Source organism: Ictidomys tridecemlineatus, chromosome 16 (assembly GCF_052094955.1).
Source record: "Ictidomys tridecemlineatus isolate mIctTri1 chromosome 16, mIctTri1.hap1, whole genome shotgun sequence".
NCBI lineage: Eukaryota > Metazoa > Chordata > Mammalia > Rodentia > Sciuridae > Ictidomys > Ictidomys tridecemlineatus.
This window is the reverse complement of record NC_135492.1, coordinates 37,086,090-37,098,232: the sequence shown is the minus strand read 5'-3', so window position 1 is coordinate 37,098,232 and position 12,143 is coordinate 37,086,090. Positions and strand designations below refer to the sequence as shown.

Sequence of the window (12,143 nt, the reverse complement as noted above, 5' to 3'; positions counted from 1 at the left end):
TAAATACCATGTATCCAATAATTAACTCATAAAAAACCATTTGCCATCATGTGAAAAAGTTCTAGCAGTGTAGTGTGCAGAAGAAGCCAAGTTAGTTGCCAGGGAGGGAAAAGTCCCTGAAATAAGGAATGTGCACAATGATAAGTGACCTGCCGTTTGCTCTCAACAGGCTGCTTCCTAAGCAAAACACTAACACATTCCACCTTCCATTCTCCTGGATACTCAAAACAACTACAATCAGCCTCTTTTTCTGTGTACAGATTCTCTTTTCTTTTTCTTTTTTGTTTTTGGTACCAGGACTAAACCCAGGGGTGCTTAACTGCTGAACCACATACAAGCCCTTTTATTTATTTATCTATCTATCTATTTTTAAATTTCAAACAGAATTCTATTAAGTTGCTTACAGCCTCGATGATTTGCCCACGTTGGACTCACACTCATGATCCTCCTTCCTCAGCCTCCAGATTTGCTGCGATTAGGGGTGTGCCCTATCACAACCTGTTACTACACATTTTTATTTAACTGTTTTTAAGACTTCAAAAAATTGACAGAAACATCCCCAAAACAGTTCCCCCATGTTAACATCTTATATCAGCTTGGCGTGTCTGTTACAATCCATGAAGCATTTCTAAATTTGGTCCAGGGGTCACTAGATTTCCTGAGTTCCACTGGTGTGGATTCTGCTTCAGGACCCACCCACCTCCACGAAGGTAGCATGTCCCCTGTGGCTCTTCTCCTTCGTGACAGTGCCTAGACTTCCTCATCTTTGATGACCTTGAGGGCTTTGAGGATCACTGGTCCGTTAGGCTATAGGATCTCCCTCTACTGGAATTTGTCTAAGGTTTTTCTCATTATCATCCTGGGGTCGCTGGATTCTGGTAGAAGATGAGAGAGTCAAAGGGAAATTTGCATCCCACCACGGCAAGGGCACATGTCAACATGACCTGTCACTGTTGACCTTGATCAGCTGGACAAGAAAGGGTTTGTCAATTTGCTCCACTGTAAAGTTACCAGCATCGGATATTTTTGGGGGGTGGTACTGAAGATTGAACTCGGTGCCTTCAACCTCTGAGCCCCATCCCCAGGCCTATTTTGTATTTTATTTTGAGACAGGACCTCACTGAGTTACTTAGCACCTCACTTTTGCTGAGGCTGGCTTCGAACTTGTGATCTCCCAGCCTCATCCTCCCAAGTCAGTGGGATTACAGCAGATGCACCCGCAGGTTTTTTGTTTGTTTGTTTCTTTTCCTTCTTTATTTTTGATGATTTTATTTATTGTTTCTTTTTTGTGCTTAGTGATTTGAACCTTCATGCCAGGAGAACTCTACGTCACATTCCCAGATCATTTCTGAAGCGGTAGATAAAGGGATTCAGCAGGGGTGACACTATGGTGTTGAAGAGAGCCACTCCTTTGTTGAGGGTCAGGTGCCCAGTTTGCATGGGCTTCAGGTACATGATTGTGCAGCTCCCGTAGCTGAGCGACACCACCAGCGTGTGGGAGGATCAGGTAGAGAAGACCTTGCTGCGGCCCCCAGATACGGACAGGTGCAGAACAGTGCGAATGATGCAGCAGTGTGACAAAACTGTCACCAGCAGAGTGCTGACCGGGGTGCACACGGCCACCAGGAAGCTGACCAGCTGCAGAATCCTGGTGTCATCACACACCAGCTCCAGCAAGGGGGTGCTGTCACAAAAGAAGTGGTTGAGGATGCGGGGACCACAGAAGTGCAGGAAGAACATCCAGGCACACAGCGCCCCGAGGAACAAGACGCTGGTGACGCAGCAGGACAGCACCAGCCAGCTGCACACCCGGGGATTCATGAGAGTGGGATAGTGCAGCGGGCGGCGGATGGCCAGGTAGCGGTCCCCAGACATCACAGCCAGCAGCAAGGACTCCACTGTGCCCAGGATGAAGTAGAGCCTCGTTTGCAGAAAGCACCTGGCACGGGCAATGGTCCTGTGACTGGAGAGGAGGTGGACCAGCATCTTCAGGGTGACCGTGGACATGAACCCCATCTCCATCAGGGAGAAATGGTGCAGGAAGTAGTACACATAGGAGTGTGCAGGCGGCAGTCTGCCAAGGTCAGGGTGATAATGAGCAGGTTGCCCAGGAGGGTCAGCATGTAATGACCAGGAGCACCGTGAAGAGAAGGAGCTGGAGCCCTCGCACGTCTGTGACCCCTAAAAGCTCCAAATCCAGCACAGCAGTGAGGATGGGTTCATGAGGTGCCATTGCCCAGGCACCAGGCTGGGGGTGGCTGCTCTCCTATCCTGGTCCCTGTCTTTAGTCTCTTGGTCTATGTGGCTTTTTGGAAATGCAGAGACAGTGCCTATCCTGCTGCTCTGAGAAGATGAGAGAAGTGACATTTATTACAGTGCTGGTCATGGTGGGGACAACACAGGAATGCTGGCTTATGTAGCCCACAATGACATCACTTCAGGAAGTAATACTTACTTTCATCATGAGAGTTGGCTCCTGCTTCCTCCAAGAAGACTGCTCTCTGATGAGTAAAAACATGGTGTGGTGCACACCTGTCATCCCAGGGACTCAGGAGGCTGAGGCAGGAGGATCACCAGTTCAAAGTCAGCCTCAGCAAAAGCAAGGCAGTAAGCAACTCAGTGAGACCCTGTTTCTAAAAAAAAAATACATAATAGGGCTGGGGATGGGGTTCAGTCGTTGAGTGCTCCTGAATTCGATCCACAGCACCCCCCTGCAAAAAGAAAAACAACAATAACCACCACAAGAAAGAGAGATACAATGTGGGACACCAACAGGAGACACGTACATACTTGAGCACTGTGTAGTAGCCACAGTAAAAGAAACAGGAAAGCCAGGGGCCAGAGCAAACCCCTGTCATCCCGGGAACTTGGGAGGCTGAGGCAGGAGGATCACAAGTTTAAGGCCAGCCTCAGCAACTTAGCGAGACCCTGACTCAAGATAAAAATAAATTCATAATTAAATAAATAAAAATATTCAGAGGTGCAGCTCTGTAGGGCCTGGCTGGCTGCCCGCTTCCCGGTCTTGGGGCTGCACATGTGGCTGGGATGGATCCTGGTGACTAGCCAGGAAGCAGTGCTGTGGCCAGTGACGGAAGAGGCGGACCACCTCCAGGATAGGTCCAAAACTCTCCCACCCTCGTGAGCAGCTCGTGCTTCCCTTACAGACTATGGGGTGGGTGTGCACGTGAACTCGCTCCACCCTCTGACCTTCATCCTGATTGGCTCCTGTGCAGTATATAAGCTGTGTGTGCTTCCTCAATAAACGAGATCCTGCTTCGACTCGTCTCCCTGGTGCGTCTGACTGTCCTCCAGCGAGGGAGGGCTGGGTGTGGGCCGCCAGTCGACCTTTACCTTTCTTGGCTCCTCTTGGTCGGGGCGTGCTTTCCCACTTCTCCTGCTGGTGAGGAGGAGATGGGGGGCTAAAACCCTGACATCTGGCGCCCGAACAGGGACGCCGAACCCGGACACCAAACCCAGACGCCAAGGAAGTATCGGCGAGCCAAGCCAAGGGAGTTCCAAGGTAAGGGTGTCCCTGGAAAGATGGGGCCATCTTATACTAAGTACAAGGAGCCTGACTGGGAAGCCATTGCTAAGGAGCCTCTGGGGTCACAGCGAGTCAGTCCTCCCGCTGCCCAGGAGGAGAAACATTTAAGACCTCCCTCTGACAATGGCCTCCTGGATCCTTTTGATCCCTGGCCTGGTCCTCTGGGTTCCACACCAAGTGGCCCTGTCCCGGAACACGTGGTAGAGAGTCAGGATGGGGAGCGGCCTCCGCCATATTACCACCCCTCCCGCCACGGGAATTCTCCGCCCTCTCCCTTATGGGATGCTGTCGGGGTCCAGCGGTCAGTTTCCCACAGGCCTTCAGCAGGCTGCTATCCCTGCCCCCTACCAGGAGCAGGTATGGGCTCTGGGGCTGGCGGCATGGAAGAAGGTGGAGGAAGGCCCCCAGAGCCCCCGATAGCAGGCGTTCCTCAGAGGGCTACCGAGGATGCTGCCACCTTCATCGAGAGGGAGGAAAAGAGTCTCCAAAGGAAATTCCCCCCAGGGCCCCTTCAGGACCAGTTTGTGAAGATGCTGGTCTGGGAGGGGATGACCACAGACCACAGCTAGCCTGTGCGGGGAGGAAGGACAGATCTGTGGGGAGGTGGACAGTGGCCACGAAGGATGGCGGTCCTCAGGCCCACCAGTCACAGTCGTTGGTCGCGGCCTTGCAGGCCCCAATGGCTTTGCTCCCTGAGGCCCTTCCTACTGCCCTCGCCTCTTCCAGTGGCAACGGGAGAGGGGTTTGCTGTGGGTGTGGTCAACAGGGCCACCTCAAGAGAGTGCCCTACAGGACGAATAAGACCCGGTGCCCCGCAGGGACGTCCCTCAGACTGGACCAAGGGGCAAACTCCGCCTTAGATGCCCTGCCCCCGTGTAGAAAGGGATTCCGTTGGCGGAGGGACTGTGAGTCCAAATTTGATGTTGAGGGGAAACCTTTAAACTAATAACGGGCGCCCTCCAGCCCCGTCACCCAGAGGAGGCACTTCGCCTAGTGGCCTGCCTAGGGTCCACTGGACAGTCCCCATAATCCCGGGAATTAGGCCCAAAATGGACATCTTCATAGCAGGGGAAATGTTCCGCTGCTCAACTGACACTGGAGCAGATCGGACAGTATTAAGGGAAGAGGAGGTTCCCCCACTATGGAAGCTGATTCCCGGATGTCAGTTATTGGGGGTGGGGGGCGATTCAGGTCTGGAGAAACCAAGGGTTGGCTCACTTGGAAGGATGCAGATGGTGCATCTTCCGCCCTCATGGACGGCTCGTGCCTTCCCTTTTGGACTGTGGGGGGGTGTACACCTGAACGCGCTCCAGCCTCTGACCTTCATCCTGACTGGCTCCTGCACAGGATATCAGCTGTGTGTGCTTCCTCAATAAATGAGACCCTGCTTCCACTCGACTCCCTGGTGCGTCTGACTGTCCTCCGGCGAGGGACGGCTCGGTGCGGGCCACCAGTCGACCTTCACCTGTCTTGGCTCGTCTTGGCTGGGGCGTGCTTTCCTACTTCTCCCGGTGGTCAGGAGGAGACGGGGGGCTAAAAACCCCAACACGATCTGAGGGCATGGGTACCGAGTTCCTCATGACCTAGCAAAGGGGGACAAGCATGAGCCCTTGTGACCTTCAGCTGCTCCCCACTTCAGAACCCTCCAGAAGGCCCTCTTGGAAGCACGGGCTCTACAGCAGCCAGATGTTAATGGGCCTCTCAGTCTCTCTGTCCATGGAAACCAAGGGCAAGGCTTGGGGTGCCCACCTTTGCTCCGGTGGCGTACCTCTCAAAACAGTTAGATCCAACGGTCCAGGAAGACAGCCAGCCCAATGGATGGCTCCTTGTATCCAACCATTTGTGGTTCCAGAGCCCATTCATGGACTTCTCCCGGGAGGAAATCCATGCCTTTAGCGCATGGATATGGGGCCTCCTGGTCCCCCTTCTCCAGCCAACTGACCTCCCTCCCTCTAGACAACGCCCCTACTCAGCAGGAAGTAGCCAGAACGAGTACGGAGCCCCCAAATCAGAACACAAAAAGGGAGGAATGTTGGTAAAAATGTCACCAACGTGCTCCTCTTCCAGGAGTTCAGCTCCATGATGCACTGAATGGCGTGAACTACCACCCAAGTGCTGTGAACCATCACCTCCAATCCCAGAAGGGGCACGAAGGGTGACCTCCAACCCTGCGCCCCCTCCCCCTGCGCTGGACCCATAAACATCAACACCCTGCTCATGCTCTGTCTCGCCTGCTTGACCCCCTTCTCCTCTGTGACCGGCCGCTGTGGTCCCACTAAGATCTCGGTCAGGTCAAGGGCTGCTGGCTTCTTGAACTGGTGGGGCTTTTCCGTCGCTCCTTGCAATCACCAGATAACTTCATGTGCTAAGAGGACATGGAGACAAATGTCTTCCCAGACCAGTCTACTTTGAGACAAAACAGGGCCCAGAAGAGTCCTTCTCTGACTTTGGAGCGTGCTGTACCAAGCAGCTGCCTGGTTGATTGGGGACCCAGGTGCCTGTGCGTCTCTTGGTAAGCAGCCGGCATTGGAAAACACGCATAAAGGCTGCCAGGACATCCCCTGGGCTCAGAGGAAAAAAGGGACCATCTCGGAATCCGTTTGCCTTTGTGCAGACGTCGGCCCGACCCAACTGCAAGGTTTCACGCTCCCCACAGCTTTAAAACTGGGACTGCAGCCCCAACCCCGGCCAACACCATTCTCGCGGGCTTTTTTTTTTTTTTGTAATATTTATTTTTTTAGGTGTAGATGGACACAACACGATGCCTCTGTTTTTATGTGGTGCTGAGGATCAACCCAGGTCCCGTCCGAGCTAGGCGAGTGCTCGACCACTGAGCCACAACTGCAGCCCCGTCACAGACAGTTCTTAATTGTGGGGGAAAAAACAGCCACATGGTGTGAGATGGCGAGTCCCCGCGCAAACAGGGCAGAAACTTCCCGGTTCATGCTGGCCGTCACCCCAGGCACCACAGGCTGAATTTTGGGGCAAAATAATTTGAAAGCCGCCATCCAACTATGACCGGGAGTGATTGGTTCTCGTTTTCGAGGTGAGCTAACAGTCACTGTGAAATCAGAATATGCCGTTTGGCTTGCTGCTAAAGACACACGAACCCAATTAACCATGAGACCCTGGGCTGGGGATGTGGCTCAAGTGGTAGCGTGCTCACCTGGCTACCCATGACCTGTGGCTTCAGGGAACATTCATGGATTTCAGCCCAGAGGGAATGTGGCACCTGGGCCTCATGATGCTGCTGCTTCTCCTCTCCAGACCTCCCTCCCCTCCTTTCCCATGTCGCCTACTTCAGCAGGAAGAAGCCAAAATGTGACAACGCCCCCGTCTGCCGCAGTCTGGCTGGGCACAATTCAGGAGCCACTTGTCAAAAGAAGCGAACTTTATTTTTAGAACCACACACGCCAAACAAAACAGCTCCTCAGGAAAAACCCTCAGAGCCCCACTGCCACCACCACCTTCCCACAAGCCTCTCCACCTCCTCTACTCCTCCTGCTCTTGAGGCCGGTTGGCTGGGTCGCGTGGGCGGAGCCAAAGAAGTCCCCCAATGAGCATCACCGCAGAGGAGCCAATCAGCTAGATGTTGCTGGGGCCTCTGTGAGCCAATCATCAGCCGGCAGCTGGAAGTTTGCTGGCAGCTGGAAGTTTGCTGGGGCCCCTTCAGCTGTGGCTCTCAACACCCATCGATGATTTAACGCAAAGAAGTGAGAATTATTGGGTTGCAGGGGGGTCCCCATTTCCTCAGGCTCAGCTGAGGGTCCCAGTTACCGGCAGATGGCCCTGACCCTTCCCGCTCCTCCACCCACCCTGTTCACACCTAGGGACAAGCAGGCCAGGGACAATGCAGGACGTCACCCTGCCCACCCTCCACCCGCCAACAGCAGGACCCCACAAGGGAGCATCAACCTGTGAGACTCAGGCCCCATCGGCTGGCCCCGTCCTCTAACAGACCAACTTGACCCAGTGCCCACGGGTGCGCAGTGCTGTCCCCACTCAGCGGGCGGCCATCTCCTCACCTCCAGCGACTCTCCTTGCCGTCCCTGGTGGTCTCCCTAACAGCGAGCTGAACACTGAGGTCCTGGGCCTGCGGAGCTGCGGACACTCAGGCCCAGATCCGGACCCGGCAGCGAGGTCCGCAGGGCCTGTCTGACCCCCAATCCTGCAGAAAGTCAGGCGCAGGGAGCACTTCGCCTGGGGGACCACATCTCACAGAGGCTGAGAGCTGGGCTGTCCCCAGCTCCATGAGTCCTGAAGCACACAGGAGGGACTGGCTGGCTGCAGCTGGTCACAGGATAAATGAGGGTATTGAGAGCACCGTGCTCTCAGCTCGCCCAGCCAGTGGCCCAGCACCTATCGGGCTCCCAGGGCCCACCCTGGCCAGCACCCGCTGGGCCCCAGCACCAGCCGGGCTCCTGACTAACTCCCAGGTATGGCCTCCACCCATCCCCTGGTCGGGCGCCCAACAGGGCCTCCGGCTCCCCAGTCCCCGTCTCCCACCCCCAGCCCCCAAGCCACCCAGCACTCACAGCGACGATGCTGGCCACGCTCTCAGCGCCTGGTCTGGACCTGCCCACTGCAGAACAGCTCCATGGGACCGGTCCCGGGGCTCCGCCCTCAGGACCCCCTGGGACAGAAGTGCCTGACCATGAATTCAAAAGGCGGGGGGAGGGAGAGACGGAGTTTGGAGACTGAACCCGAGAATCGTGGGGTCCACAGGCAACAGAAGATCAGGCTATGACACCACCCAAGCTGCGCCCAAAGGGGGTGTCCAGGGTGCAGCCGCTGAACACGGAGCGGCAACTGTCATACTCCACCCGGGACCCACCCTCCCACCACACCCTCCACCCACGTGTCCCCATCTGTCCCAGCTGGCGACCTAAGGCTGGGTTCACAGAATCTGACTACTCCAATACCTTAAGAAACGGCAAAGACAGCAACAGCCCAGAAGTGACTTTTCAATACTCTGGGGACAGCTCTGTGACCTTAGGGGTCCGTGGAAAGAGCGAGCCGTGGAATTCTTTATTCTTATATAGGGGACACGCCAGGGGAGGTTCCACGGAACATTAGATCCCAAAAAGGGCAAAGGGGTAGGATCACAAGGGAACGGGGAGTGAGGCTGAACCCCACTGGGTGATGCCTGCTCCTGGAGCCACGCCTTGGCAACGCCCCGTTACCGCCACCCTGCCACCGCTGCACCAGACAAGAGCTGGCCAGAACCGGGCGCCTCAGGACCTACGGGCATGTGCGCCCAGGGCAGTACCCGACACCCAGGTTCCCTACCACCCAGGGGAGCCAAGCCGGGAGACATCCTGGACGACTCGAGGGGTGCCCACAGGTCCCGGAGCTCATGGTGGGGTCTGCTGAGCTCATCTGAGGACAGTGAAGACGTCACAGAGCCCGGCCACCCAGGGAATGTCCCGGCCAGCGCTGTGCCCGGGACAGGAGGGGGAGATGACAGGGGAGACCAGCTCCTGTCCACCTGAGTCCCTCAGCTCAGAGGGCCCACAGGGCCAGCTGCAGGGCTTGGGAACTTAAAGGAGGGTGTGGCGGTGCCTGGCCCAGCTCCCCCAGGTCGCTCAGCCTACTGGGCCCGCTCAGAGGCCAGGAGGGGCCACGGCCAGGTAAGGAGCACAGCGCCGTGGCCATGCACAAGGGACGCACGCAGGGGGCCCAGTGACTCCCGAGAGAGACCAAGGAGCACCAGCGTGGAACCAGGCTGACACTGCTCAGCCCGCTGCATCGGCAGGCCACCTCGCTGTGCACCCAGGGGCCAACTCCACCGTTGCCTGACGTCCAACCGCAGGCTGGACAGAACCACTGGACAGAACCACACGCACATCAGGATGATGAGAGCGCTTCAGTTCAGACCAGCCGCACAGCGCTGGAGGTAGTTTGGGACGCGTGGTGGCCCTAGGACCGTGTGATGTGCTTGTCACGTGTAACTGAGGGGCACTCGATGCTAGGGGGGCCTCGGAACCCCCCCACTTTCTGCACGGATCGTGTGTACCTGTCAATCTGCCCCGAGTGGTCACTGAGGGCGCGCCTCGTGACAATCCAGGAGCCACAGGAGCAGCAAGGACAAGCTCCCCCCCCCAGAGGTGGACCCGGGGAGACCCCTGGGGCAGCAGCCTCCACACGGTCAGCAGCTGCCAAGCTCTGGAAGGGAGCGGAGGCCACACCGCCAGGCCACTCGCTGAACCTGGGGAATCTGCTCTGGAACCCAGTGGCACCCACTGGGAATTCCTAGAAAGTTTGCACGGGCAGAGTTGGCGGGTAGAGTGCCGGCTGAGTGCCCGTGGACATGCCGGAGGTGGCGGTTGAGCTCTCGGGGAATCCCTGGAGAGCTTGCGTGGTGCGGCGTGCGGCCTGGGTGCTAAAAATAAAGTTCGTTCCTGCTTGACAAGTGGCTTGTGAATTGTGCCCAGCCAGACGGCGGCATTCGGTGGCCTGTACGGGGATCAAACCCATGACCTTGGCGTTATCAGCACCTGCTGGGGAGCAGAGCTGAGCCTGGTGATCTCCACTTCTGTAAGGAGCTGATTCTGGGCACACGTTAACTGTGGACACTCGGCCCTCCTCCTGGGACAGTCCTTCTGTGTGGTCAGTGGATTCTGTTCCTGGAGCACCGGGGTCTGTCTGGGTGCCGAGAAGCACGTAAGCGGAGACCTAACATGGCGGCCGGCGAGGAGGCAGCCCTTTCAATGCCTCCGCAGTAACGGGATCAGAGAGACCCATTAACACACCTACATGCGAAACTTCTAGCAAAATTCCGCTGGAAGGAGACCTGCCGAGGATTAGTAAGTCTATTGGAGGGGTCAGTTTGTCCCAGAGGAGTGAATCTCCCCAACGCAGAGCAGGGGCACAATCCCGCCGGCCGCTGCCGAACTGCTGCTGCCCACGTGTCGCAGGGAACGTGCGGATGGCCGCTGCCTGCCTGGCCCCGCCAGCCTGGCTCTGTGAACTGCCTCTGGCGGTTTGGCGCTGCAAACAACCACCACCCCCCACCCACCCGCCACAGTCTGAGCACACATGGGGACCACTAGCAGCGGGGCAGAAGGACAGAATCAGCACCTTACAGAACTGGAGATGGCCAGATTACACTCCACTCCCAAGCAGGTCACCAGAGCGAGCTCTGACCACAGCACAGGGTCACCCCAGCATCCCCACCTCACCAAACACCCGACACAGGAAACAGTCGGAATCCATCTTGGAAAACGTGACTCTCCGTCTATCAGTGGGCGGGGCTACCAGCCAATCAGGTGCCTGGTTCCCAACCCCCCATCCTCAGCTGGGATAACTCAAAACCTTTCCCACAGGCCTTTGGGGGAAGTAGCTGTCCACGCAGAGCTGCAACTGTCCAGGCACCTGGTTCCCAACTCAGAGACGAAGAGCAGGGAGGCTCCAGGCGGAGGCTCAAGGCCTCTCCCAATGGGGACCTCCACCGCCCTGAGCGACAGCGCCACCCACTGGAGGAGAAGGGAACCGCGCGCTGAGGTTTCATTTTTCCTTCTCTCTCTCCTCATCCCTTCTCCTCTCCCTTCCCTCGGTCCTCACCACCCCAACATCCGTGAAACCAAGAATTCTGCGTGACAGAGGACCTTGAGAACCGCGTCACCAGAATGAGATCCCAGAGAGGAGTCGCACAAGTCCCCGGCCCCTGCCCCTTTTTCTTACTTTCTTTCTCCCTCTCTTTCTCTTTCTCTCCCTTGTATTTTCCTCCCCCCCCTCCCACTTTCAACCTCCGTTTACTATGTTTACTTTGGAAAATGTCCTAAACACACACAGGTGTTGGATGGTACGCACTGTTCCCTCTACTGCCCCCGTCTCTTCATTCGAGTTCTCCCCCAAAGTGGCTCACTCAGATCCACCCACACCCCACTCCTCCCCCCTGACACGACGTCCTAGGACTGACCCTCAGTCCCCTGAACGTCCCTTCCTCTGAAAGGAAAGCCTTCTGTGAAACTCGTAATTGGAGCCAACATCTCTAGACACAGAGACCAACTATAAGGTGTTCACGACAAGAGCTTGTCACCCACAACCAACTAGAACAAGCGGGGGAAACCCTGCCCCCAGGATCCCTCCTCCCGGCTCCAGGAATCCCAAACGCTCTGGACCCAGGAACACCTGCCTGGGGTGGCCAAGGACTGCCCCCTTGACGCCAGGAGCCGGGCGGTCAGACGGGACCACCGCCCCTTTGGAGGGACGCACGCTTTGGGATAAGGGGTCACCAGAGATGGAGGCCTCTGGGCAGCTGACGAGGGGCGGTCACCCTCCACCAGGTGGTTCCAAACCCTCCTGTCTCCTCGGCCCAGTCCTACCCCAAGCCAAGTGGCTCGCTTCCCTGGACCTGAAGGTGCCTTCCCGTGTCACCAGCTGTGGCCGACCGGTCACCCCCACCCCCGTGCCTTTCAATGGGAGGACCCCAAAACTGGGGAGTGGACTCAACTAACATGGATGTGACAAAACCTCCCTGGACCGCAGGCCTCCTGAGCTGACCCAGGGCCCCGCGGGCCCCCGGCCACACGTCAACTACCTTGGGCTCATACCACACGAGGCCACCGACCCGCAGGGCAGGACACCCAAAGATCAG

The 12,143-nt window shown here is 56.9% G+C and overlaps 1 pseudogene; it reads right to left on the bottom strand.

The window, feature by feature from the left end:
• Positions 1-1,329: 1,329 nt before the first annotated feature.
• Positions 1,330-2,233, bottom strand: LOC144371543 (olfactory receptor 6E1-like; annotated as a pseudogene).
• Positions 2,234-12,143: the final 9,910 nt, after the last annotated feature.